Source organism: Aethalodelphis obliquidens, unplaced genomic scaffold, assembly GCF_003676395.1.
Source record: "Aethalodelphis obliquidens isolate GAN/ISIS:26980383/991018 unplaced genomic scaffold, ASM367639v1 scaffold64, whole genome shotgun sequence".
NCBI lineage: Eukaryota > Metazoa > Chordata > Mammalia > Artiodactyla > Delphinidae > Aethalodelphis > Aethalodelphis obliquidens.
Window position 1 is genome coordinate 9,370,661 of NW_020838008.1, and position 26,191 is coordinate 9,396,851.

Sequence of the window (26,191 nt, forward strand, 5' to 3'; positions counted from 1 at the left end):
TCAGGTCACATAGATGTAGCCATAGCCAACTCTTCTTTGTGAAACGATTGCCTCTTTCTAGGCTTCTAGCACGTGGCAAAATGTTTAGCACCTACTGTGTATGCAGTGCTATGTTGAACAACACAGAGGACAAAGAGAAATGTGAAACATCACTACTGTCAAAGAGCTAATGAACTCATTAGAGCAGTTTACAAACGTGAAGAAGTTAAAAGCAGTGGTATGCCAGTGAACATTTAACAACGGCTCTGTGGTTTGGGAGTGGAGAGAGAGCCTGGATTTGCATTTGCTGATTTTTGTGGTGTAAACTCTCCTGTCATGACTGATCGCAAGTTGCCAACGTGATGTCACAGCATGTGACGTCGGAAAGAGAGGACGGTAACCCTCCATTTTATATTATTTCTTCCATACACATAGACAAAAAAAACCCTGAAGGGCATCAGTCATAGTAAAATATAAGACAAATAGCTAGGAAGTGTTATATTTTGAGTGTTTGCTACCTTTGCTTTTAATATAATTTATTTAAGTATAATTTTATGTAATGTAAATTTTAATCATGGCTGTTTAATAACCACTTCTCAAAATTCCTGAAAATTTAACAGTTAGCTCTCACAAGCTGATGTGAGCTGACTCCAGCTCACTACTGGAAATTCAATTTATGACACAGTATGATGGGGCATTAGACACAATGTGCAGACTAAAGGGCTTGGAAATTCAGATAAGAAAATAGTCACTACATTTTGTGTTGAAGTAATCAGGAAGATTTTCCTGGAGGAGGTGGTAAGACTTGAAGAGCACACAGGATTTGGATTAAGGAAGAGAAGGGAGAAACATTATGGCTTTGCAGTATAGATGAAGATGGATAGCATCTTAGTAACACAACAGCTAATATTTCTTGAGGGCCTACTCTGTGCCAGGCATCGTACCACACAGAAACGTGTATAGTTTAACATAACTGTCTTAATTAGCCTCCTTTTAAAATGAGGAAACTGAGACTTATGTCAAGAAACTTGGCTGAAGTCACACAGCTAGTAAGAGTTCTTTTGCTTCTCATGTTCGTCTTGTCTGAGATGAATTTCAGGTACCTTTAGTAGAGGCAGCCACACCTGTGAGCATCCTCTGGCTTGCCAGATCATCTGTTCATACATCAGTGTTCATGATTATAGACGTCAACTAGCGGTTGCAAATACTCTTAGCACTTAAACATCCCCATCCACGTTTTCCTGATGGACAAAGCACTAAAGAATGCTTTCCCGTGGATATCACTGGGTCTTTTTTTGGCGGGGGGGGGGAGATGGCATGTAACCAAAAACCTAGATGAAATTAACTTAATAAAAAGTGACACTTACTGGCCACAAAGCTGAAAGTACAGAGATACGTCTAAGGTCAGGCACGTCTGGACTCAGGGATTCACACACTATTATTGCTCCATCTCTCCTCTGTGTTTGGCACCGTCATAGGCAGACTTTCCCTTGGTGAGGCCAGATGTCTGCCCTCAGTTCATGCTTACATTCTCACCACTCTAAGTCAGGCAGAAAAGGGAAAGCAGCTCTTTCTTCACAGTGTGAAGAAACTAGGACTCTTAGGCCATATTCTCCTTGGCCCTGGTTAGGCTGTACCTTCATCGGTGAACCACCCGTTCCAACCAGGAGGATATTCTCTTCCCTCTTCCGGCCAAGAGTGAGTCACATGCCCTCCTTCACCCCACAATACACGATGAGAGTCAGGGAAGGATATTCCTCAGAGGGAAATGAAGATGCTGTTAGCTGAAACCCATAATACCTATGTAAGGAAGAGAAATAGGGGACAGAGGAATAGACAGTCATAGAGGAGATAATGACACAGTAAGCACAGAAATCAGAGAGAAACCGTACTATGAACATACAGAACACAACTATATAGACACCTGTAGAACACATGTAACACTTACAGAACAATAGCTCCTGTATGGGGAGAGAAACTGTGCCCATAAGAGGTCATTTCTTCAACATTTTTGGAGCATCTACTGTCTGCTAGGCACTGTGACAGTTCACATTCACATTCTCATTTTTTTTTGGTCTTTATACTTAATTGAAGAATAAGCTGCACGTATTTAAAGTGTACAATTTAGATTTGACATATGTATACACCCGTGAAACCTTCACCACATCGAGAAAACAAACATTTCCACTGCCCCTAAAAGTTTTCTAGTGCCCATTTGTAATGGTGCCCAGCGCTCTCCCTTCCCTCCCTCCTCAGGCAACCTTTCTAATCTGCTTTCTGCCACTATAGACAGTGATTTGCATTTTCTAGAATTTTATGTAAATAGGAGAATATAGTATGTACTCTTTTTTTAATATGTTTTTTCACACAGTGTAATGATCTTGAGATTCACCCATGTTGCATATATCAATAATGTATTCTTTTGTGTGGCTGAGTAGCATTCCAATTGTATGGATATACTCTATACTTTGTTTATCCATTCACTTGTTGATGGATGTTTGGGTCGTTTCTTGTTTTTTGCAGTTACAGATAAAGCTGCAGTGAACATTCATGCCCATGTCTGTGTGTGAACGTATGTTTTGGCTTCTCTTTAGTAAATACCTAGGAGTGGAATCCCTGGGTCAAATAGCAGGTATTGTTTAACTTTGTCAGAAATTGACAAATTGTTTCCCAAAGTGGTTGTACATTTTACATTCCCACTAGCAGTGCATGGGAGTTCCAGTGCCTCCACTTCTTGGCCCATTGTATGGTCAGTTTTTTTAACTTTATTCATTCTAATGTGTGTATGTCGTGGAATCACAGGTTTTAATTTACATTTTCCTGATGACTAATGACACAATCCCATTCTGACATTATTTCTTACCTAGAGATGATGTGTGTGTTTTTTTTTTAATTAGGTAAAATTTTTCTGTAGATATAGACTAAGCTCTTTTGAACTCCCTGGGCACAAAAGGTGTTATTTCTGTGTCAAATAATGACATTCCACTCATACAGCATCTCCCTTGACTTCTTATATCCATGAAACTTTTCTAAGGAAATTAGTTGCAAAGAATCCTCTCAAAGTTTTGACTCTTGAAACCATTGCTTGAAATCAGAGTAGTTTAAAATAATGAAATTTTAGCAGACTGTAGCTGGCCCTCCTTTTTCTTTCTGTGACTCAATATTTGCATATAGAAATTTATTAGGAGGTCTATCTTTAGAAATAGTCAAGGCAAAATCTCTCTTGAGTCTCTTCTCTCTGGAAAATTCTGGACTCACAGCTGGAGATAAAGTGACATAGTAAGGGAGAGGAAATTTACATTACTGTGAAATGGTGCAATTATCTTTCTTTCTGGAGTTGCTCATATCCACACATCCGCAATATCGAGCATTGTCATGAGGTTGGACTTTTAGAAATAACCACTTGATTACTGTGCCTGCCTCTGTTCTGACGCTGTGTTTTACTTTTTCTAATCTTAATCGGATGCCTCTGATTAAGTCAGTATTTTCTGGTGCACATGCACGCGCACAAAACTTTAATTTGAAGGAGGAAATCGGATTATTTATCTTTGTTTTCGGGTTTCCAACTTTCTGGCATTCAAGTCAGAGGCCTGCCTTTGAATGGGGTTCCTGGGTTTCCAAGGCAATCATCAACCAGTATTCTGTCCAGCAGTCTTTCTGCTCACCTCCAGAATTAGTGGTGGTTCAGTTGTGTTTGCCCTAGTCATGGAAGGAAGGAGGAAGAGAAACGATGAGTGGCCTAAGGGTTTTCTTTAAAGAAAGACTTCAGGGCTATGCTGGCAGCACATTTTAAAGAACTCCATCTAAGTTACAGTAATCACTTCTAACGCTTATTAAGCGTTTGGTGTGTGGCAAATGCTGTGCTAAGTTATTTACTGGCATCCTCTGTTTTAGTGAGGGGAAGCAGTATTGTTATCCTCCCATTTGTGGATGTGGTTCAAAGAATGTAATTTTCTGAAGGTCATTGTGTATGTCTTGGCAGAGTCTGGGTTTGAATCTGGGCCTGTGTGTTTTAGAACACATTTTAATCACGACGTTGTATTGACTTGACTGGGGCAAACACTTATTGGCTTATCAGAAAATATGGAAGAAGATCCATTTTTATAGCCTTGGAAATTTTTGCCATTCATGTCTCTAAAAAGCTTGTTTTCTGCTGGCTGAATGAGGAGATTTTAACGACAAATAACGTGCTAAGCACTTACACTATACCTGCATGCTCCACTGAGGGTCAATAGACTGGCTCCACTGAAATATTCCCAGAAAGAAACGTCAGCTGAAAGCGAGATGAGACAGACGTGAGCCTTAACAAATTGCTCCACTTCCTTTTCTTCTTTTTCAAGTTCTGGATGCCTATATGCCCTCCTGATGAAACACCCTTAGAAGCTAGTTTTGAAAATGCCCTTAAATGTCATTGAGACCCTTGTGTTGGTTAATTTTGTGTGTCAGCTTGACTTGGTGATAGGGAATAGTGCCCAGATCATTGTCAAACATTATTCTGGGTGCATCTGTGAGGGTGCTCCTGGATGACATTAATATTTCAATAGGTAGACTGCCGGCCTTTGGAGTGAAACTGTACTCACCCTGCAGATACCGGGATTTGTCAGCCTCCATAATAGTGTGAGCCAATTCTTGATAATAACTCTTTACATTATACATACACACTCACACTCTGTTGATTCTGTTTCTCTGGAGAACCCTGGTTAATAAAGACCCTTAATGCAATTTCCTCTACATAACTCCATGCCAAGAGATCATTCAGTCTGTGTGTAATCAGAAAGCATTTCCCACTCTCCTGGCTCAGGGGGAAGTGGGGTTGGTCCCATTCAGCTCTGCCGGAGTCTAATGGTTTGACCTTCCCTTTCCAGCCTCTACCCTTTCATCTCTGGAGCTGAAAGCATCTAGGACACTGGAAGGCTGTAGTGGGAGTGAGTTTTCTCATGGGCTGTGTCTTCGAGGCTGAGCAGAGACTCTGGGCATGGGTGGGCTCTTCTACCGGGCATCTCTGTGCTTGCAGTGCTGGTGCTGGGGGTCCCCGAAGTGGGCAGCAGGCAGCACCCTGAGGCATAGGCAGTGTGTGCACCTGGTTCCAGGGGAACTTGTGCCATCTGTAAAGGTGGACTTGGTTCTTACCTGTAGGGTCTCTCCAGGGGAGGGGCTGTCATCCTGGACTGCACCAACTCAGCATTCACGAATCTCTGTCTCCAACTTCTGCCCAGGACATGGTTTTATTTTCTAATGTGAGTTTTGCTGTTGTTTAGGCTTTTGGAATACAAATGCAAGAAAGGGCTCCGTTTTTCTCCGCTCTCTGTTCCTTCCTTCCGTGAGGCAGTGAGCACCAGCCACCTGGCTCAGAAGGGTACAGAGAAGGAAGGGTTAAGAAGGAAAGGAAAACTCTTTGGTGGTGGGCTGAGGAAGTCAATTAACATTTCAAAAATACCATCTTTACATCTGCTTCAGGGCAAAAATGTAACCAACTCCTTTTCCTCCTTCCAATCCAGGGAAGACCCCTTCAATTTTTGGAATGTGGTGTTAGCATGAACTCGGTTCCCTCCAGGTTTAACGTCTCCACTTCCTTCCTTCATTCATCCTTCAACTATTCATTCCCATGTGACATCCATTTAAGCCTCTCTCTTGTCCAGCCTGATCACTTTCTCTGAATGTGCTTCATGTCGTGCTTAAGATTTGTGACTGAGACTGGGCACCACCTGTGGTCTGAACAGGCCACGTGCATAATTTCAGATGATTTCTGTTTCAGTGATAAAAACCACCCAACCCCTGCAGTGCCAGTGTGCTTGCGTGTATGTTCGCGCGCACACACACACACACACACACACACACACACACACCCTCCTGCTGTAAGTTAGAGCAAAAGCAAACACAGAATATCTTCCTGCAGCTTCACTTTGTCCCCAGAGTCTCTAATGGGTTGGCGGGCGGGGGGCATGCAGCTACCAGGAACATTGTCCGCTTAAAGTCAGGTCCTGCAGGATCCAAGAAGCTTAATTTTGTGCTGGGCTAGACTTTATATCGTGTCTTTCATCCCCATTTAGAAAGAATTTACATATTCACTAAAAATCTCTGTGTATAATTCTTCCATTTAAGGGGATATTTGCAAACTTTAAGCTTGCTGGTTGCTGAACCAAACTCAGGTCGTCGGAGGGTTCCATCCTCACCTGGGGAAAAAAGCAGTCAGTGTGCAGGTTTCTGGGCTGTGTCTCTCTGCCCTCCATTCTCCAGCATCCCGGAAAGCCCATTCATTCACAGCACCGTGGAGCACGTTATTGCACTGTAGCAGTGGCTTCACCTGGCTGGAGAGAGGTTTGCGTTATACAGTGTGCCCTGGTAGACCTGGCTTTGCCAAACAGCACAGAATTTAAAGCTGTTTTCTTGTATTTTTCCCACTCCACATCCCTTGATGCCCAGGGTTTAAGAACATAAGAATTCTGATTAAAGTTTTTCCAGAGGATTGTACACCTGGGCATCTCTGTCAGTGTGAGAGTACACCCACCACCCACTTTGGAATATAACGGGTCATGCAAGACTGAACACACAGAGGGACGACGGCCAGATCATCTAAGAGAACTCTGACCCCCATCCTCCACAGCACTTGGCCCATTAACGTCAGGACTTGGTCAGTGACTGCCAGTTCCCCTATTTTTTACCCATTTCCAAGTCAGGATCAACCAGAGAAAATCAAATATACTTTTCAAACCGATCAGTTAAGATACTCTGCTTCTGGCTAGCCCACCTCCAGCCTCCCCATGCCAACAATCTCCAGTCAAAGCATACCCCTTTCTTTTACTTTTTTTAAAATAAATTTATTTTATTCATTTATTTTTGGCTGTGTTGGGTCTTCGCTGCTGCACGCAGGCTTTCTCTAGTTGCAGCGAGCGGGGGCTACTCTTCCTTGCAGTGAGCGGGCTTCTCATTGTGGTGGCTTCTCTTGTTGTGGAGCATGGGCTCCAGGCTTGTGGGCTTCAGTAGCTGTGGCATGCGGGCTCAGTAGTTATGGCTCACAGGCTCAGTAGTAGTGGCTCGCGGGCTCTAGAGCGCAGGCTCAGTAGTTGTGGCACATGGGCTTAGTTGCTCCGCGGCATGTGGGATCTTCCTGGACCAGGGCTCGAACCCATGTCCCCTGCATTGGCAGGTGTATTCTTAACCACTGCGCCACCAGGGAAGCCCCCCTTTTTTGATTATAAAGCTCTCTCACTGCCTTCCTGTCTGAGTCTTTGCCTAATGCAGGTGATGGTGTGTGACTCCTTACTATACCGAGCCTGTGTTGGTTCTCATTTGGGCGGTCTTTATTTATGTACATTTCATTACTTAATCCTCACTACAGCCCTGTGAACAGACTATTACTGCTGTCTCCATTGTTCTGATGAGGCATAGAGGGGGTAAGTTATCTGCACAAGATCAAACGACTACTAAATGATGGATCAGGATTCGAATATAGGTTTGTAGGCCTCCTAAGCACATGTATTTAAACTGGTACCTCTTGCTGTCACTCTGTGAGCACTAAGGAGCTATGTGCTGGTATCTGCTGTCGGATTCGTAGGAGCTGAGATTTGGTAGAAGATCTTGTGGTTTTTTAAAGTATATGTCTACCATAGGTTCTTCAGGCCAGAGATGGGTAGCTGATCACCAGCCTGGTGCTCCCCTCACGATGTAGACTTGTGAAGTGCCGTTCAGCTGGGACTGCATTTCCCAAGGTTCTTGTGTCTAGCTGAGGGCATGTGGCTGTTTCTGGCTAATGGAATGTGAGCCTAAGGGGTGCGTGTTCCTTTGGAAGAGGTGGTCAAGTTTCTGATAGGCCGTGTCCACCTTCTCTTATCCTTCCATGGAAATTGTGTAGGGTTATGTCACAGGTGCAAGCAACAAAAGCTGGAAGGGAAACTGAATTGCTGAGTTTGTACTTAAAGCAGATCCACCCAGGAGAGCTACCAGACCAGGGATATCCCCATTGGACTGGGCATAAATGTGAAATAAATGTTTTTTCTCTTAAGTCTTTGAAGTTTGGGGGTTCTTTCAGCAGCCAGCCTATCCTGACTAAAATACTGCTCCTTAAAAATACTTTTAGGCAGAGAGTTAGGCCCTCAGATCACTTTCTAGAAACAATTAGATTTCATTTGGATCAGTGAAATGTCCATGCTGGTGTTTCCATAAAAGCATTTGTAGACTTTTTAGCTTGTAGAGCTTGAAGTGAACAGTAGACTGTTGCACTAGAACTTGACATTGAATACAATTGATTGCAGCCACACCGGGAGCAAGACAGACAAGGTAAATAAATTATGGATTCTGTTATGAATTCTGGGGGAAAAGAGCTTTTGCAGTAGCTGCTGTTTCATTTCCCTCTTAACCCCCTGTGACTATAAACATGCTTATAGATATATTTTATTAATCATTGTTTTGATGTATTTGGATTTTGCAAGTGGCTCTTGTAGCTAAGGGATTTCTATACACCCCTGTAGCTAATCAGATTAAGGACACGAATGCTGTGGTGACAAACTAGCGTATGTATGAAAAGACAAATGGAGAAGCTCTCCCTTACCAGCACTTGTAACTAGCTGTTTGTTTAACATAACAGCTTTAGACCTCTTTCCAACTGTGCTGTCCTCACTTCTGGCTACAAATGATGGACTTTAGATTGAAAATTGCATGAGAGATACTTAACAAATGGACATCTTTCAAGGGACATCAGAATAAAGCACTTCAAAATTTACTTTATGGTACTTGAAGAAAGATAGCATTGGTACGATATATTGAAAGAGCCATAGCCACCAGAACCTTAAAAGACCTGTTCATTTTATAAAGAAGGAAAGGCAGACATCTATATCATTAATGGCACAGCAGGCTTTGCATGTACAGGGGACAAGATAGGCTTTGCATAAACTCAGCGTACCCACACAAGTTCATGTGTGTGTGTGTGTGTGTGTGTGTGTGTGTGTATTTCTGGTTTATTTCTGTCCTGTACTTCATAGGGTACAGATAGTGGTAACTACTAGTCTCAAACTTGGGTTCTTTTCAGAAAACCACACAGATCCCAGGAAGCTTGATGAGATCACTTTTCATTCTGATATAGTCCTTCCTAGACAGTCATCTTGTGGTAGTGCCTTTTGCTATGGAAATACCTTTTTCATTTTCATATCTTTTTTGCTGTGCCTTCTTTACTACTTGTCTGTTTTGTTCACTGTTACATCTCCAGCACCCAGCACCGTGCCTACCACAGAGAATACGTTCAGTGTTTGTGGAATATATACAAGCGTGAGCAAGGTGACTGGAGATGACAGGGGTTGGGGAAGTCTTAACATTTAAACAGAAGATGGGACTTGGGATAAAATGTGAAGGTTGGATAGATGTGAGTACGTAAAGAGGAGCAAAAGTATTGCAGGTGGGGAATGGAACACACCCCGGGCTTAAATCTAGGCGTCAGGAATGATTTCAGGATGTTTTCAGAACAGTAAGGAGAAGCTGGGGAGATAGGGTGGCAACATGGAAGATGTGTTCCATGGCCGAGTACTGCTTTTGGATGCCAAGCATGAATATAAGTATGGAAAATTCATTTAAAGTTTTAGGATAGCCTTCTTTTAACTCAAAAGTCGTTATAAAATGTCTTTTGTGGGTTAGTTTTACTAGTTATGACCACACACTTTCATTCCTGTTAGGCTGTATGGTTCATCTGCATTAAATTCTCATTAATACTACACATGTAAAACCAGACTATAAGAGCATTTATTGGTTTTATGTTCCCAAAGAAAAGAATAGAAATTCATTTGTCACTCAGCCATTGTACTTTCCCATTCCTAGCCCCAGGACAGAAGATTCTTAGGAGTCAAGAAGTATTTCCTGGGACGGATGTGGTTATGTCAGACACAATTTTCGTGCTTCCGCATGGACCAGCGTTCAGTCACTTGGGTTCTGGGGTGTCCATTTCTGGGGAGAGCTGGAGGAGCAGGGCTGGGTCTAAGACATCATTCTCATGGATGTAAAGCCAGCTGCAGTGGCCCCAGTCTGTGTGGGGACCCAGATGTTTTATGGTCCCATCTCCCTGCTGCCCACCAACTCCTTATGTTCAGAGAAAAAGAAGCTTGTCATCGGTCACTCTCCCATAAAGCACTTACTTGTCAAGTCAGGGGTCTTATCTCTCTGCCTTATTTCCTTCTTACCCAGAAGCAAAGGAGTAGGTAGTCTGTCTGCCTCAGCTCAGCTATCTTGGCTCTCTTAGGGAGACGAATTTAATAAATCAGAACATTCTTCCACCTCAGACCTGTTTTCCAGCAATTAATAACAATAATTACTAATATGTATTTAGTCATTACTAAATGCTTAGAAGCACACTAAATACTTTACCTGAGTTATTTAATTTATTCTCCAAGAACCAGGTATTTTTATGATCCTTAGATCAAGAGACTGTGCCCTGCGAGTTAGGGAATGTGCCCAGCCTTACAGAGCCAGTGAGTGACAGGGTTATCTGTGGATTCATGGTATGTTTTGATCCAAACTACAGTCACTATCTAATGCTAGCCTTTGCCTCCATTTTTGAAGGGAATGATTCTCATATTTAGGCTAAAATCTTCTTCATGGTTTTCTGTTGGGCCTCCAAGTTTAGACAGTCACAGACCTAACTTTAAGAGAGATCTTTGGGGCTTCCCTGGTGGTGCAGTGGTTGAGAGTCCGCCTGCCGATGCAGGGGACGCGGGTTCGTGCCCCGGTCCGGGAGGATCCCACATGCCGCGGAGCGGCTGGGCCCGTGAGCCGTGGCTGCTGGGCCTGTGTGTCCAGAGCCTGTGCTCTGCAACGGGAGAGGCGGCAGCAGTGAGAGGCCCGCGTACCGGGAAAAAAAAAAAAAAGAGAGAGAGATCTTTGGCAGGGATTATTCAGGTAGAACTAGGAACACTACAAGAATGTGGTGATCTCAGTACCCACTTACCTGATGGCCTGGGCTCAAATCCCAGTGTACCGTTTACTAGCTCTGTGACTTACACCTGATTTCTTATCTGTAAAAATTGGGATAATACTTACTTCTCAAGGGATGTGAGGCTTAATTAAGATACTATGTGTAAAGTACATAGTATTGCAGCTGGCACACGTAAGAGCTCTGTAGATTCTATTAATAATTTCCTCCAAAGTGTACACAGTTTGAATTGACAAAGATGGAACCATTTTCCTAGTTCGAGGGTGTGCACTGCCTCACCTTTTTTTCTGTCTCTGAAAGCATATGTTGGAGTGCTTGGTGGTCTAGATAATAAAGGAATGAAGCAGAGTGGACAGGTGCTTCTAACCTGGAGAAGAGACTGCAGGACTGACTGAATAAATGTATTGTCATATATTTGTGGGAGGAAATTTTAAAATAAAGTATATGTGGAAGCTGAAGTTAAAAGAGGGGTCATAAAGTGCTGAAAGGACTTCTTTGTGAACCCTGACCTTCTCTGGCAATGCTCTTATACTTTTAGAGTCACAGAGCAATTGGTAGTTGCAGGACAGCCGGGAGCATCTACCCTCCCAGTGCACATACACACACAGTTGTGCATACAGTTTTGGGGTTCACAGAAACATCCTGTAAAGCCCATTCATGTGTTTGCTCCCAGGCTATTATAAAGGCCTGTGGGACACTGATGATTCTTTCCCCTCAGGAACCTTCCTCAGTGGTGTTGAGGGAATTGGAGGTTGAAGGTTGAGGAGGAGTTTTGTAGTTAAAAAATAGGTGTTCTGGGCCCAAGATGGAGCTGCTCTTGCCTGAGTGCTACTTCAGCAAACTGAAACTTAGATAACTTTCACGTCTCTGTAAGTGCTCTCCTTGACCAGAAACGCAGTATATCCAGCCAGCCAACCCCCAAACACCAAGCCAGCTCTGGGCTCTATACTTACTTCCTTGTTCCTTATTCTTTATCCTGTGAAAGCTTCCTGCCTCCTGTCCCATTTTGCAATTCTCTGGCCCCTTGGGGATGGAGACTGCCCACTTCATGAAGTGTCAGAGTTTGTTTCTATCACCTAAATTGTCATCTTTAGTCATTTTGAACAGAGGGGAGGTCATAGCAGTAAAGGGGATTTCATGGATGAACTTAAGAGAGAGTGAAAGTGAATGGTGGGGTGTCCTAGGGAATAGAAAATAGGCTGAGACTAGATGAAGAATGTTTTTGATATCGTGTGAAGGAATTTTGTCTCATCCTTATGTCTGGCCATCCTCAGAGGATTACAGGCCTGGGATGGGGCAAATCAGGGGTGGGGAGGTCATCTCGATATCCCTACCAGAGCTGTAACTAGAGTAGCTACATGTTATGATTTATATATAAGGTTTGGTGTGGATTAAGGATTTTATAGCTTTAATGTATTGGAACAAAATCTGTTATAGGCAGAAGAGACCCAAGAAAATTTTAAGACAAGGAATTGATGTGAGGCAGTATTTGAAAAGATAATGCTGGCAACAAGACTCAACCAGGATACCAGTCAGGAAGCCAGGATGAGTCTTGCCTCTGGATCCACACTGTCCTGTTGTGCGGTGGTGGAAATGCCTCATAACTGTGCTGTCCAGGAAAGAAGCCACTAGCCACATGTGGCTGTTGAACCCTTGAAATGTGGCTGGAGTTATGGAGGAAGTGGGTTTGTAATATTACTTTTAATTAGTGTAAATTTGAATAGCTAGTCAGGCTGATGCCTACCATATCGGACAGTCCAACTCTAGATGGATGGTCTACGTCCCGAAAGGATGCAGCCCTCCCTACACCTTGATTGTAGCCCACTGAGACCTGTGTCAGACCTTAGACCTGTGGAGCTGTAAGATAATACATTTCTATTGTTTTAAGCCACTAAGTTCATGATAGTTCGTTATGGCAGCAATAGAGAAGTATTAATTATAACCCTCGAATGGCATCATTAAAAGGGCTTTCGGACAAACATTATTTCAGTTTGCAAGCTGCCAACTGAGACAGTTTTTTCCTTTTTGGAATTATGTTTCTTTTCTGGTGATCTAAGTAGTCTGTGGTCATTACATAAAATTTAGAGAAAACACAGGACATTATAAAGAGGAAGAAAGCATATAAAGAGGAAGAAAGCAAGTAACTATGTCTTCCTTTCTGGAGGTTGATACTAATAATAATTGGATATATTCCCTCTTAGTTTTGTATTCATATTTTTATGATGGTGGAGATAATAATGAGCTTAGAGTTGTTGAATGACTATTATGTGCCAGGCCCTGTTCTAAACATTTTTGTTATACTAAGTCAGTTAATCCTCATTGCAATCTGTGAGATAGGCAGTTTGCCCACTACACAGATAAACCAACTGAGGCAAGAAGGTACATATACATGTATGATACACTGTATATCTGTATAGGACATTGCGGAGCAGCGCATGTGTCTCAGGCACTAAATTTCAGGGCACAGCTTAATCCTATGCTATACTGCTTATATTCTGAATATAACTTTTTTTTTTTTGGGGGGTTCGCGAGCTTCTCACTGTTGTGGCCTCTCGCCTTGCGGAGCACAGGCTCCAGACGCGCAGGCTCAGCGGCCATGGCTCACAGGCCTACCGCTCCGCGGCATGTGGGATCTTCCCGGACCGGGGCACGAACCCGTGTCCCCTGCATCGGCAGACGGACTCTCAACCACTGCGCCACCAGGGAAGCCCTGAATATAACATTTTTAATCTTGATTTTTTTCACTTAACCCTTTAAATATTTTCTCATGTTCTTTACAACTTCTCTGTGCAACCATGGATAGCACAAGTGTTACCCCTTTGGGGCCACATTTATGCCAAAATAATTACAGTGACCTTTATTATCATTGAAAAGAAGCGTATTGGAAATAGAAATCCTTCTGCTTAAAGGTGAAATTAGCAGGATGCTACTTATGATTGGAGGTGAGGGATGGGGGCAAGTGTCAAGTAAATTTGTAAAGTCATTTACTTGCAACTTGAAGTTAGTTTTCCTTTAGAATCATGTGATCCATTATTGGATTTTCACCAGCACCCCTTTCCCACATGCCTGTTTTTCATATAATGGAACTACTAAATGTTGTCAGTCCATCGAGATTTATCCCAAGAACTTGTGTGTGAGGGAAAGAAAATGTTCCCCAGCTGCAAAATTAGTGTAAAATTGATCAGAACAGAGATATGCAAAGTTATCTTTAAAAAATCAATATAGAATCTGGGCCTCTAAGATGTTATCCAGAAAAGGAAGACATAAGTCAGAAATTTCTTTGTCAGCCCTGGGAGAACTGAGAAAAGGGCTCCTGGGAGATCCACTGGCAGGACCCAGGGAAGCACTGCACGTGGTGGAGGGAGCTTTATTTAGCTGATGACCTCTGAAGGGACTGGCCTCTTTGCAAGACAGATGCAGCAGGTTATTTTAGGCGATGCAGTTAACATCAGCTCACTGTCTTATTTGCATTTCCACCCAAAAATTTCTGGTTAAAATTTGGCTTCCTAAATAGGTCTACCTACAGGGAGAGATTTCTCTGGCCATGCTGCCACCAGTATTATTGGCCTGTCACAGTTATATTTATCATTGTAAAGTAAAAGATGAGGATGACAGTTCTATAAATGTTTCCTAAGTTCAGTTAAATCAAATATACCTCTCAGGTATGGGTCCATTCTGACAGTCAGTCCCTGAACCGGGGGCTCACCAGGTAGCCTGGGTCTTCACCTCGCTTCATCCCCTTTGACTTTTCATTGGTCAAGCTTAGGCTCCAGTGTAATCTAAGCAATTGCAGTGTAGATTTGTAATTAAACAATAGGAAAAATACAGTTGTGGTCTTAGTAATTACTGCAACAGGATGGTAAGGTGCAATAAGAACAGTTTAATTAGAGAAGGATGTAGATGCTGCTGCTCATAATGACGAATAACATTAATCGGGGACTTAAAAATGGGTCAGGCATTGTATTATGCACTTTAAATGAATTATTTCATTTACTCCTAACAACTCCCTGAAGAAGGTACATTAGTATATACAATTTACCACTGGGAAAATTGAGGATCTGTAAGTCTAATGACTCATCCAAGGCTAGACATGCAGTAAGTGTAGAGCCAAGTTTACAAGTCCAGGCAGCATGAGTCTTTGCTCGAACTCTTAGGCATAATGCTCCATGAAGGGGCTGAAAGGAGGCTGTGGAAGAGAAGCTAAGGGGAACTTGCATTTCCGCTTCAGGAGTTGATGTTACTGGTTTCTGTTTAAACCTTCTTCTTTGTGATCCAGGTATAGGCAGACCTTGGAGATATTGCTGGTTGAGTTCCAGACCGTGGCAATAAAGGGAATATCGTAATAAAGTGAGTCACAAGAGTTTTTTGGTTTCCCAGTCCATCTAAAAGTTATGTTTACACTATCCTATAGTCTATTAAGTGTAACATTATGTCTTAAGAAAACAATGTACATACCTTAATTAAAAAACACTTTATTGCTAAGAAATGCTAACCATCATCTGAACCTTCAATAGGTTGTAATCTTTTTTGCAGTTATAACATCAAAGATCACTGATCACAAATCACCGTAACAGCCATAAGAATAATGAAAATGTTTGGAATATTTTGAGAATTACCAGAATGTGGCACAGAGACAGGACGTGAGCAAATGCTGTTGGAAAAATGGTGTCGATAGCCTTGCTCGATGCAGGGTTGTTACAAACCTTGTTTGTAAAAAGTACAATATCTTCGAAGTGCAATAAAGCGAGGTAAGCCTGTATATCATTAGTTTTTCCTACCGACCAATCAGGGTTCGATTCCATTCTTGGCTCACCACTTAGAGAGGAGAGGATCTTCTAAGAGAACTAGATAAGAATTGAAAGGGACTGGGGCATAGTGATGAAGAAGGGGTCAAAGAAGATACATGTGTACAGAAAAGATTGCCAGATAAAAAATTAAACAAGCAGTGGACATGGAAGAACAGGGGAAAGGCAGGTTTAATGGCCAATTATAACCTTTTTGAGGAAGAAAAAAAGAGTGGATCAGACGTCAGTTACTTGAAAAATCTTTGTTTCTGTTTGGCTAGGCGGTGAGGGGTAAGAGAAGCATGTTCAGCTGCCCATCAGTCTGTATGTTCCCTGGTTTGTAACTGCAAGTCACTGCTATTGCCTTTGAGCTCTGGAACTGTTTTATTGCCTTTATAAACTACTAGCTATCTTCTTTTAGGGGGAAATAACAGATGGTCATGCTGGAAGTGAGCTTTTTATCTGAATCTTCAAAACCTTTTTGTACACAATTTATGAGGTTCACTTCTTTGCAAATTCAGTGCTTTCTTGTAGCTTTTCCTTTTGAGATGAGCCACAAGAGCCTCATTTTTGTTGGGCATTGCCTATTAGTGGCAAAACTCCTTTCTTATTTAATCAGCTTCTCCAAAGGAATAAGGCTGAGTCCAGATACGTTCTATTTATAAGGGTGAAAAGATTTTGGTGGTCTGACTAAAAATAACACGTGGAATCTGCCACCTGGGTCTCTCTTCCATATTCATCTTGTATTTTTATGCTTTTTGCTCATGGAGTTCAAGCTCACAGGTCAGCCCCTGTGCGTGTGGAAGAGATTTGACTGGGTCAAGTGTTCACGGCTGAGGTATGGAGACCACGGCAGTACTGCCGAGAGGCTGACCCCAACCTGGCCAAGTGGTTGCGAGGCAAGGCTGATGTAGCCCCAAATCTTGGTCATTTTGGGTTCAGAATGTATAGAGGATTGTTGCACACATTCTGTGTTGAGTGGGAAAATAGGAGTAAAATAGTATTGCCTGTGAAAAAACCCTAGGAAATGGTGTATTTTTTCATAATTACTAAAAATCTACAAGATAGTTGGATATACACTAGGCTCAGAAAACAACCAACCAAACCAAATCAAAATCAACTTTGCAGAGTTAAGCCTATTCAGAGCTCATTTTATTCTACAGGCTTATTTCCCAAATCACTTGGAATTAATACTGTTCTGATTTATTATTCAGATCCCTGAGTCGACCAGAGATACTCGTAGCCAGCTTTTGTGCAATCTCTGAATACTGCCTAGGCTTAAGGATGGCAGGATAGTTTAGTGGCTAAGAACGCAGGCTCTGGAGTCAAGGTCTGGGTATCATCATCTGGGGTCTGTCACTTACAGGCTGTGTGACTTTGGGTTAATTACTCAGGTTCTTTAAGCCCTTCAGTTTTTCTCAGCTGCAAAATAGACATAACAAGTATCGCCAGGGTTGTTATGAGGATGAAGTTATACACATAAACCTAAGCACATATACACCCACATAGACTTGACCCTTGGAGGCAGGGGGTGCCAACCCTCCAGGCAATTGAAAATCTGCGTATAACTTTACAGTCTGCCCTCTTTATATGTGATTCTGTGCCCACAGATTCAACCAACCTCAGATCAGATAGTACTGTTATTCGTATTTGGTGAAAAAAATCTTTGTATAAGTGGACCCAGGCAGTTCAAACTTGTGTTGTTCAAGGATCAACTGTATATGTGTGTGTGTGTATATATATATATATATATATATATATATATATATATATTGCATAACATATATGTGTGTGTATAAAGTGCTTGCATATAGAGTACATGCACAGTAAATCACAGCTGTGTTGTTGTTCAGTTGCAGACTTTGCTCCTGTGTTGTCTTTGTGAAGGAAGAAATACTGTTTTCAGTGTTGGGTACTGCTTGCTTTAATTATTTTGGCTTAAGAGAGAGGGCTAAGTCTATGGTAAAAAACCCAAAAATCTCTTCTGGAAACTATCCTTCTATTTTGGAGGATCGTGAAGGCTCTGAGAAGTCCTGCATTAAAGAAACCTATTTAAATTCTTATATGTGGAATATTCCCAAAATGATTTGATCACTAAAACCATTTTTTTCCAGTTATACCTATTAACATCCTGTGGATCCACTGCTCTGCAAACCCAGCAAACACACTTTAGGAAATTCTGATCAGCTGATGTAGCCATGGTCTTGAACATAGAAATGTGTATCTGAATCCTTGTTCTATACTTTCTGGCTCTGTGTCTGTGGTATAGCACTGAACGTGACTCTCTCCTATCAATTAAAACTCAGCTTGGATGTTATCAGCTCCAGGACCATCAGCCCCCAGATAACTGGGTAAGAAACACTTCCTGTATGTGCTCATGATCAGTGCCGTGAAGAGCCATATTAGAACCTGAGGCAAAAGAAAAAATCAGTTAACCTGATACTGTCTTCATTTAAAATGAAGTTCCTCACTTGTCTCACCCTCTTTCTGGCCCTGCTCATAATGCCATCAACATGCATCTCTCATACTATAATAATTTATTTATATATGTCTCCACAAATAGACAGAAAGCTCCTGGTGGGTCAAGACAATGCCTTATTAATCTTTATATCTATGACACTTAGCTCAGCGCTGGCACAAAGTCAGTTTTCAACAATGTGTTTCAGACTAGAATGCTCTTCCCCTAGAGATCCACTCCCTCACTTCCTTTGTGTTTCTGCTTAAATATCATCATCAGAGAAGCTTTTCCTGTAAAGTGGTATCACCCTCACTACCACCTAGGTATGTATCCCTTATGTCATTTAATTTTTCTTCATAGCACTTATCATGATCTGACATCTTTTTGTTTATTTTTTTATTGTGTATCTCTCTTGACTTAAACCTTGGTCTAGCAGCGTCTTGGTCTGTTTTTTCATTTCTGCATCTCCAGTGCCTAGAAAAATAGTACCAGATACATAACAGATAATAAATATTGGCTGAGTAAGTAAATTACTGAATCAATAAAGGAATGGATGAATGAATATCTTTTTCCTTCATTGCCTTTCTGGCAAATGGGAATAATGCAACCTATCTCATCTGCTAATAGCATTAAATAAGAATGTGCGTAAGGTGCCACTTAATGTATTGCTTTGTGCGCTGGTGGTATTTAGTAAATGTTTGCTAGATAAATCTGAATCTAGCTGAAGGTGAATGGAAAATGGTAATTCATGTGAGGGTTTTAGGGGACTAACGATAACTTCTGTGCCAGAGTTTTCTAATACTACAAAGAGAATGCTAGATACCATGGTGTCATTTATTGAGTGGTAATTTTATAAACAGAATATTAACGAAACAAGGGTCACATTCCTTCTTTAAAATAGCGTGTATGTTTAATCAGAGACCGAGATAATGGTTTTTCATCTTACGGCTCCTGTTATTGGACAGTCTCATGGGACGACCTTAGGTATTGGGGTCCCAGCGTCTGAGCTTGAATTCTGGCTCTGCCCTTTAGTGAGGGTGGGTAATTTCAGATAAGTCATTTACCCTCTTGTTGAGTCTTAGCTTCTTCATTTGTAGGAGAACATCATTATAAATAGCTATAGCTCAGATTTGATATAAGAATCACGTGTGCTCATTTTATAAAACAGTGAGTGTTCGTTGCTGCTGCTCTTTTTACTGCTATTACTACGAGTACCACCACTGCTGCTGCCAGTACCACCACTACTTCTACCAAGCAACATCCTCTGGAAATTTCCAAGCCAAGCTATAAGGAAAAAATGCTACCCACTGTTTATTTCTCTCATAAACTTTTAGCAGATCTCAAAGTCTAAAGGGAAGCTGGAACCAGGACCAATTGCAGTAACTGATTGTATACACTGACAGAACCTGGAAGCCGCTCTTGCCACCAGTAAGTCATCCTTCGGGTCCTGTAACTCTGATCTCCACATCCCCTTAGGATTCTCCTGCTACCTGAGGGAGGTTCCAGCACAGTCTGACACATCTTTAGGACTGCGTCCATTAGCAAACAAGGTTGTTGACTTGCACGTGTAGAACTGCAGATGTTGCACGTTGCTGGTTTATTAACGTTCTGTTTCTGTTTCCCATGTGTATGTTTTTCAGAAGGTAAGCAAGCAGCTTTGCACAAATCAGTCTTTCCTGTTGAGCCAAGACCATTTCAAGAAAAAGTCTGGAGGAGTGACCTCCGCACACCTTGGAAGGGGGAGTCAGTAAGACAGTGCGACGCTGACCACAAAGCAGAATCCAAGGAGCCATTCTTGAAAGTGAATCATGAATTTTTATTCCACAGCTAAAAAGGTATATTTGTTTATGCTCTGTTTTCCTGAGGACTTGAAAAGAGCTAACAGCTTCTCTTGGGTGCTCTTTCTTACCCACCTCTGCTCTCTTTCTTTTGCTATTCCTTCATTTGTTTTTGGAGAGATCACAGCAAACTGTGTGTGTGTGTGTGTGTGTGTGTGTGTGTGTTCTCAGCAAGCACTAGAAAGAAAAGGTAGCCCCCTTAAAATAGAATTACTGGGAACATGTCTCCTTAAAAGAAGCTGAGATAACAGATTTCATTAAAACTGTGCTTTAATGGAATTGAAGGGAACTCTATCATTAAGATGTGTTTGCAGAAGGTAAGTAGAAAGTGATTTTAATTACTGAGTGTTTCTAAATATATCCACCCACTCCTCCCCAGCCAAGTCATGCAGATCTGTAGTTCCAGGAGAAACTATATCATATTGTTGAAGGGTGACTAGAGATATTCAAACTGACCATGATTTGGTAAGGTCTCTGCTTAATTAACCAGAACAGAGACAAAACTAGAATTTTCGACCTGTATAGTAGAATAGAATTTTGAAATATACTTAGCAGTTTTGCTATAACCTATATGCAGAAATGTAGAATAGGCAATGCTCAGATTTCAGGTTTCGTAATTGAATTCTGTGAGGCGCAGATATACCTCCAAACAGTTTTGGAGATTTTGTTTTCGGGGTATCCTGCTTTCCAGGAAGTCAGGCCCTGGGGTGTGGCCTGCAGTGGTGCAGATGTGACCCAAGAGCTCTGAGCTGGAACAGGAAGAAGATGGTGAGCACCAGATGGGAACCTGCATGTCTTAGCAGATGGGTGGCCTGATAGCAGGATCTTGGCTTATGAAACCTCCCTTTAAAAAAGAGGTCCTCATCACATGAATGTGTGACAGTTGTAAGCACTCTTTGGGAAATAATGGATGATGGTTGGGTAAGTTGATTTAGGTAAGTTAATACAGTAGAACCTGGAATGCTTGGCATGAGATTTTGACTTGATACATTTGGCAACTAGGAACGATTGCAGTTTTTCGGGAAGGGGATTGACAAGGCAAAAAGATGCTTAACATTGGAAGAATGCAAAAAGTATTAGGAGGACCCAAAAGACATTTAGGCTTCTAAGGTTAAGGACTGGATCTTACTCATTTTGAAGCCCCTGGCGCCTACTCGCACAAAGTCTGGCACACAATTAGTACTCAGTAGATGTTTGTTGAACGAGAAAAAGAACAATTCTATCTCATGGATATCCAGATGGATTCCTGAAGTTTAGGGTGATATGAGGAAGGTTTTTTTTCTGGTGAGAAATTATTACCTCATAAAATAGAAACTGAGGGAAAATGTGGAACATCCTGAGAGGTCTCTATGGGTTAGACTAGCCTAGCCTAAATGTCAGAGGTAATTTTGCTGACTTTTCAACTCCAAGATGTATATGACATACTTAACTCTATTACATAGATGAAAAGTGCTAAAAAAAAAAAAAACCCAACAACTAGCCATGAACAGACACGGAGGAACGTTAAATGCCTATTGCTAAGTGCGGGGAGCCGGTCTAATTATACTGTATAGTTCCAACTACATGACATTATGGAAGAGGTAACTCTATAGCAGTAGTAAAATAAATAAATAAATAAATAAATCAAGGGTTGGGTGGGAGGGCAGGAAGGTAAAAATATGTGAGCACAGTGAGCTCATAAAAATATATGAGCACAGAGGATCTTTAGGGCATTGGAATTATTCTGTGTGATACTGCAGTGGTGGATTCATGGTAGTATGCATTTGTCAAAACCCAGACAACTGTACAAACACAAAGAGTGAACTAATGTAAGCTATGGACTTCATGTAATAATAGTACGTTGTTTCATCAGGTGTAACAAATGTGTTGCACTAATGCAAGGTAATAATAGGGGAAGCTGGGTGGGGTGGACAGGAGAACTATCTGCACTTTCTGCTCAGATTTTACATAAACCTAAAACTGCTCTAAACACTGTTCTATCAGTTATTTTTTAAAAACTGTAAATCATCACAACATAGAGGAATGAGGCATCTCTGAACTTGGGGGGACATTTTTTCTTTCTCAACTGTTAGAACTGGTATACCTCTCTTTCTTTACTAATTAGAAAGGAACTAGGAGGAATTGAGAAGAGAACCATTATTCTCCTCTATCAGACAGAAATAAAAGGGAATTGTAGCCATCAGTTCCTTTCTGCACGCTCCAAGCTGGGAGATACAGGAGAAAAATGATCCTTCTTTGACTTTTCTCCTGGGTAATTGATGGCTTATGTTCTTGGCAGTTAAAAGCAACAGACATGTGAGTGGGCATATGGAAATCAAAGGGCAGAATGTAGTTGAGTCCAGGCCTCATTCAACATTTTACAAAAGCAGGGTCCGGTATTCAGAAGGAAATGGCAAATCCCATTCCCGTTTTTGATCGTGCCTCCTTCTCCATCATTTCCCTGGGGTTTGTCCCAGGTTTCCCTCATTTGGGGGCACACATTGCCTCTTCTGGTATTACCCCAGCTTGCATTATGTTGCCAAATGGTATTTCCAGTTTGTATTTCATTCTTATCCAGCTATTAGAGCGGACCTGGCCTTCTGTTGAATTTTTTTTTTAAACTTTGTCGTAAATTGAGCAGATGGATTTGAATTCCTAATTTTCTTCAAAAATGTGCCAAGTACTTGTTCCTTTGTTCCTCATTTTCCCCTTGACCAATTCCTTGTGGCTTTGCATTTTTCTTCTTTGAAAGCATCTCACTGATGAGTCTTGTGTCTCTGCGTTCTGGGCATCTCATTGGTAGCTAAGTTTTCTAGAATCCACTCCCCTTTGGTTTTGAGATGCTATCCTGGTTTCATACACCTAGGATATATGGGTGTACACATAAATATTACCACTGAAAATCATATTAGAATGCTAAAATATAATTTATACTTCTTGAGATTGCTTAAGAAAAAAAGGACATATTTGTCTAGTGTTTTATTGAATACTATGACCAGTTAATTTGCAAAGTGTTTCAGATAAATTATGTCAGTTTAACCTCATTGAATCCCTTCTGATAGCTCCATTTTACAGAATAAGGTAGTGAGACCATAAGAATGGACTTGCCCAAGGTCAGTTACCCAGTAAGCAGTAGAGCCAGGAGGCAAATTCAAATTTATTTTATGCTATAGTCTACTTTTCTTTTAATTAAAAGAGCATTGGCTTTGTAATGTGAAGGGTTTCTGTTTGAGTTCTTTTGGGGAGCGGGGATGTTCTTTAAGTTGCTTAAACCTTAGTGTTTCTGTCTATAAAGCGGGGATGATGTTCATTTACTTTCAGTATTGCTCTGAGAATTAAAAGAGATAATGAAGTTAAGTTCCTTGCACAGGGCCTGGTATGCAGTTATTTGTGGAGTGTCAACTTTTTTTTATATTCAAACTGTTGTTTTTATTGCTGATGCTATAATTCATCTTGGGACAGAAAGGTAAACTGTACTAAGTTAAGACAAAAATTACCATATGTTACTAGATCTGTGTCCTTTACTGAACCCTGTGACTGAAACCACCTCTTACATTGTTGTCTGTGAGTCCTCTCCTGACACCTGCCATCCCACTGCCCAGCCCTGTGGCAGAAAGTTCTTTGGAGACCTGATCGTTTTGCTCCCTTTTCTCGGGGGCCATGTTTTTCTGGTCAGGAGCAACCTAATTATGCCAGCCTTTCTTCTTCCATCAGCACAACTGTCTGAAACCTTCCTACCAAACTGATCTATTTTCCATCCTTAGTGAGACTCTTTCTGGATTAAAGGTCAGCGGTCCACACGTCAGCCGCCTGTGCAGATAGCACTGTTACACTGACTTGTCTTGCCTTTTGTCTCCCTCCTGCCTCTCCTGCTACCAGTCCGATATTAAAGCCTTACCTTGGCTGGGTGCTTACTTGCCTCTGCCACCGGTTTTAGGAGTTGAAATGCAGACCCAAGATTATCAAAATAAAACAAACAAAAGTAGTAATGAACAACGCAAACAAGCAGCCAGTGACCTTTCACTCTGTAACGTACGGCATATATGGTGTTTTAAATTCAACACATGTTAAAATTCCTTTTCTTTTTTTGCTATAGTGTAGAGGTGCTTTTCTTTTTGTTTTCTTTAAAAAATCTGTTTTCAATCTTGGAAAGTCTTCCTTGTTTCCAGGACACAGAATCCAGACCAATCTATAACAACTTAATAGTGTGTATGTGGAGGGGGGTTGTTGCTGGTAGTTTCCTATACCTTGGTACTTTATTTGTGTCAAGTTAATGTACATGGAACAAATACCTGAATATCTGTGATGTGTCAAGTGGAACTTGCATGGCACTGGGCATGAATTAGCAAACAGAAAAGCCCCAGGGAGCTGTGGGTGGATAGGCATGAAAAAGGAAACATAAGGATGCTACACTTCAGCTCAATGGGAGGCCAACTTCCAGTCCTGATACAACCAGGAAGCTCTAGTTCCCACTAAAGAGCTAGCACGTGAAGACCACCCTGCCCCCAGCAACCTCTGTGGCCCAAAGAATACAAGGTAGCCTGGTAGAGAATGCTTAGAGAGGGGGATGAGACAGAAAGGCATCTTGCAAATGGTATTGATGGAGAGTAGTCTGCTTAGTGGTATTATTGACTTGAGTTGTTGATTTAAAACCTGAACTTTGATCACTTGCAGACAGAGACATAGTTTCACAGTTACACATCTGAACTCTGATACAATGAAGCAATGTCCTAATGTGCCCTGTAATGTGATGAGAAGAGAGGGAGTGGAAAAGACCATCAGGCATCCAAACTGGATCAGCCACATATCCTTCTGAGGTACAGAGGGCTAAGGGTTCAACAACAACTTACTAAGAAGGAGTTGGAAGTTGATACCAGAATCTCACCTTATGGAAATTGAATTTTGTTATATATTAGCTATGTTTAAGCTAACTATCATGAACAAGAAATAAATCCCACAAAACTCCTTTGGGTTTTATGATAGTTGGCTGTTTGGGGGAATGGCTGGTCCAGCCTGACCATTGCAGTCAAGGACCCACAGACAGTGATACCAGATACGCGCAGCTGTTTACGGAGTGTGGTATATCCAAGCGGGCTTCTGTTTCCTGTACCATCGGGCACAGTAGCATTGTGAAGAATATGAAAGACCAGATCCCTTCCATGGAAGAGCTTACAGTCTAGGGGAAAGGCAGAATACACTAAAATGTAACAAATATACAAAATTATTTTATTTCTGTTTTATTATCAAAGTAATGCATGTGTATGGTAAAAGCAAGACAAACACTAAAATAACAGAGCAGACTCTATGTATAAACTATTGATAAACATCATATATTATCTATTCCTCCCCATGGTATAGGATTTAGCACACCTCCTCCTTTCTTCTTTTCCAAATTCATAATTGTATTACTGTGTTTATCTTTTCTGTTGATTACTTTTATAACTAATTACAGCTCTATTTTCCTATTCCATCAACTTTTGATGGCATCGTCTTTCTTTCATTCTCTCTTTTAAGCCCCCTTCATCTGTTGCCCAGCTCCATGTCAGAGCCTGAACTTTTACAGGGTAAAGCCTGATAAATTTGACTTTGTGTTCTGTAAGGAGACTTGTCTCCCCCAGGCTTTGTACATAAGGTATTTAAATAACAAGATAAATTTCTTTACAGTGACTTGCAATTGCGAAGTTTCTGTTATTCTAGTTCCTTGACCAGTTCTGAGGCCTGAGAAATCAGTCAAGGTAAAATAAATGTAGAATGGTTCATGGAGGCGTTCGGGCATATTCTGAGTCTCAAAAGATGTGGAAGACTTAGAGGGCAGAGAGGTCGACGGTGTGAAGAGGAAAGAAAACAGGATGTGTACTATGACTCTGGTGTAGTCAGGTGATAGACAACTGACAAGGCTCTCTGAAGAAAATTATTTCTTGGAGCACAATGGTGGATAAAGTTGGAAAGGTACTTTAGAACCAGGTGGTTGGCTGAGCCTCAGGCTGTCTGCTTCCTCAAAGTTGTAGCCTATACTTTCCGTGCCTCCACTTCCTGCTCTCGCTCTCTCTCTCTCTCTCTCTCTCTCTCTCTCTCTCCAACCTCTTTCAATCTGGTGCAAGTCCACACAGCTCTGTTCAGATTGCTCTCAGAGACCACCACAAGCTTAGCTAATAGTGAAGTCCTAACCCACATCCTCCTTTACGTCTTTGTTGGGTTTGATACAATTGGCCATCATCGGCTTCTTGTTCCTTCTCACCTC

General features: G+C 41.6%; 1 long non-coding RNA gene across 1 annotated transcript; it reads left to right on the top strand.

The window, feature by feature from the left end:
- The first annotated feature begins 17,517 nt into the window (after positions 1–17,517).
- On the top strand, positions 17,518–19,965 carry LOC113610641 (uncharacterized). The gene is made up of 3 exons (XR_003429156.1): positions 17,518–18,026; positions 19,468–19,561; positions 19,774–19,965. It is a non-coding gene; the product is annotated as an uncharacterized LOC113610641 (long non-coding RNA).
- The last annotated feature ends 6,226 nt before the right edge of the window (positions 19,966–26,191 follow it).